This window comes from Acipenser ruthenus, chromosome 1 (genome assembly GCF_902713425.1).
Source record: "Acipenser ruthenus chromosome 1, fAciRut3.2 maternal haplotype, whole genome shotgun sequence".
NCBI classification, from domain to species: domain Eukaryota; kingdom Metazoa; phylum Chordata; class Actinopteri; order Acipenseriformes; family Acipenseridae; genus Acipenser; species Acipenser ruthenus.
The window spans coordinates 59,312,715-59,316,148 of record NC_081189.1 but is presented as its reverse complement, the minus strand read 5'-3'; positions in this window follow the sequence as shown (position 1 = coordinate 59,316,148).

Here is a 3,434-nt window from a genome sequence, read left to right as displayed (position 1 = left end):
TCAGGTGGCTGCACTTGATGTGGATTGATTGCCACCTAGTGAAGAAGAAGAAGAAGAAGAAGAAGAAGAAGAAGAAGAAGAAGAAGAAGAAGAATGTAATATGTTGTTGTGTTATGACGTAGTACGGTACCAGAAATCACACTTCTACTTTTTCTCTATAACATGTTGTGAAAGGACGGCTGAGTGTTGACATCAGACCAGAAACAGGAACTACACAGGCAGGTAGTAACTCGGCTGCAAAAGCGCACCTGTGGCAATATTCTTATTAACAAACAAAAATAAATAAAAAGGTTCCACAAAAACAACTGCTCACAGAGCGAAATAAAAACATTAAACAAAATAAAACACAAAAATAGACCTAAGGTCAGGCTGGGCAGTGGCCTTCAATGATCGTTACTTTTTGTCTTTTTAGTTTTGTTTTTGTTCTCTGTTCTTCTCTTTCTCTCTCTCTCACGCTCCAAAACACTCCACCCTTTTTCAGCCAAAGCTGCAGGTCTTTTATATCATGGCTGAGGGGTTAACTGGCTATTAATGATCTCATTACCCCTTGGCCATAGTCTGCACAGGTAGAATAATTATGCGTGACTGCCAGATAACTCAATAATTACTAGCTGACAGTCACGTATTCCCACAAGGTATTTTAAAACTAAAACAAGAATACATCATGGCGGACAGCACCTTGCTTGTCCTTACCAAACAATAACAAACCCCACGCTTTTTGCCATCATTTTTATACATAAATAAATCTTAATAATAATAAAAATAATAAAACATAATGTGCAGAGCTCTCTCCTGCTGCCCTGCCACACATGTATATTTCAAAACTGTTCACGAAATGCAGTGAATTTCAACCCTGGTCATTTTCCCAACAGTCCAACAGTGTTTTCAGGCAAGTCTCTCTTTTTGCATTGCAGTCTGGTGATGAACATAGACTCTAGAGCAATCACTGTAGTTACACACTGTTTAACTGTAAATGCTGTCTTATATGCACTTGTAAATATTACCTGTTTAAAAAAAAATTGAGTGCACTTGAGGACTATTGACATAGCAAATGGAAGTGCATGACAGTTAAAAAGAAAAAGAAAAAAAAACAGTATCTGGAATTATTTTGTCAGCATTCCTAGGCTGTGAATGTTCAAGCACTTTAATCTGTCTTGAAGCATGGAATTGAAACATTGATCCAGTTACTGTAATACCTAGCCATATAATTCAAAAGAAATTGAGTATAGCACATGAGAACATGTTAGGTTCTAAATCTCGTATCTTAAATCTCACATGTAGGGTTAGGGTTAGGGTTAGGGTTAGGGTTACCTTATACCCCCTCTCAAATCTGTTGATTCAACTCTCCAAATGCACATGTGCAAGATGTGTATAACTTATTAACCCAAAGGAAAGGTTTCAATCACAACTTTGCAATATTTTATTTTATATAAGTCATTGTTTAACATGGAACATTTGATCTTTTTCACTTAAAAAAGCAACAAACTTTAAAAGGCGTTTTCAAAGCTTTGTGAATTGGACACACTCTAACAAATGTTACTCTGCTTTATAGCAACACTTTTAGCCGCTGGGAAACCTGTGTTCAACCTTAAATCTGTTCTAATTGAACCTCTCTCATAACCCTTAAGCAGTTGCTGCTATGAATCTTGTATTATGGCTCCATCGTGTGGCTTTAAAGTAAACTACAATCTACATCTCAGTTAGACCAGATGCTGACGGCCCTATTGTCCTTATCATCAGCTGTTACAGGGTGAAAACACTGCCATTGCCTAGATGTTTTCACAATTTTACATTTCGTTATTAGACATTTCTGAGCTTGTACCGATGTAAAGTGACTTATTAAAGAGTAAGGATCAGGTTTCTGAAAAATATACGTTCCCCACCTGTTGCTACAATTGTTTAAATAACGTACCTGTAATTTTTCTTTTCATTGTTAACATCTGACAACTTTTTACACATACAACTTTAAAATCTGTTTCAAAGCTCTTTTCAAAATGTCTGCTCTTGCGCACTGATAGTGTAAGGATTATTGCCCACATTGTCAAAAAGGTAACACAGCAATAACGATCCATGATGTGGTATGGAACAGAAATGCCAGAATACCAGAGTATTTGTTATTTTATTTATTTATTTATTTATTTTTTTTGTAATCGCTCTTCCTGCAGGGAAGTTGTCAGGATGTTAACAATGAAAAGAAAACTTACAGGTACGCTATTTAAACAATTGTTGCAACATGTGGGGACGTATAACGCAATATTTTTCAGAACCCCGCTACTTATGCTTCAAGCTCATACTAAAAGCTGGAATGGATCACACCAGTGAACTGTTGCCTTATTGGTTGAATGCATACATAAGAGTTGACATTATGTTTGAGGAGTGTGCAAATAATATATAGGGATACTATTATTAAAAAGTGAGACGAGGACATACACAGGGTAAAGTGTTCCCTCTCATTTTCCAAATGTTGTGCAAAAGGATAACATTTGGGGCACCACTGTGTGAATAGGATTGCTACCCAATTAAACGGATATGTGTGGAGAGAATACCAAGAGCTGTCTAAATAGTGATTGAGTCCAAGTGATCAAATCAGAAAATGTTTTGAATTGGACTGATAACATCTGGTATAACACTAGAAAAAGCATTTTGATAGGTTTATTTTCTTAAGACATAGTTAACAATACCTGTTGCATTTAATAGAGTGTAAATATATATATATATATATATATATATATATATATATATATATATATATATATATATATATATATATATATATATATATATATTTTGCTTATGTGGAATTGATTAATACAGGCAGTACTGTTATTGACCAGCAACAGTGCCTGGTTTGCAAAGGAGGTGTGAATATTATCGTCTTGGAAGGAAGGAAGTTTAGGTTATCACTTTCTTCACTTTGTAGTGTGGACCACGATTTGCACGTTAGACCTAACAAATTCCTAGGTGGGTGTGAACGTGCATCTCTTTAGTAATTCACAGGTTGGTGTGAGATTATAGTAGCTAAAGCTGAGGTCAATGGAGATATGTGATTTACAATACTTTTTTTTTTTTTTTTTTACCTAAATCTCCCAAATCCTTCAGGTATAAACCTAATGAGAGACTCCCTGTGAAACCTCAGTCTTCAATATGAACACATTTGCAAACAAACCACCTTCTGTACTATCAGGTTTCTATAAAGTTTGTCAGCTCTGCCTTCTTGTCTATTGTGTCAAACTGTCTTGCAACAGGGAGATGCATGTTTTAATTTACACAAAGATTTGCGATACATATTGCAGGTATTTCTATTTTTTGTTCAGACCCTGTAGGCATTAAACATTTATCGTATGCTGACAGATAATATAGTTTGTTTTGTGGAACATTAAATATTGTTTTTCGAGAACAATATTTTCTGGGTTGAATAAACAGCAACAACATGA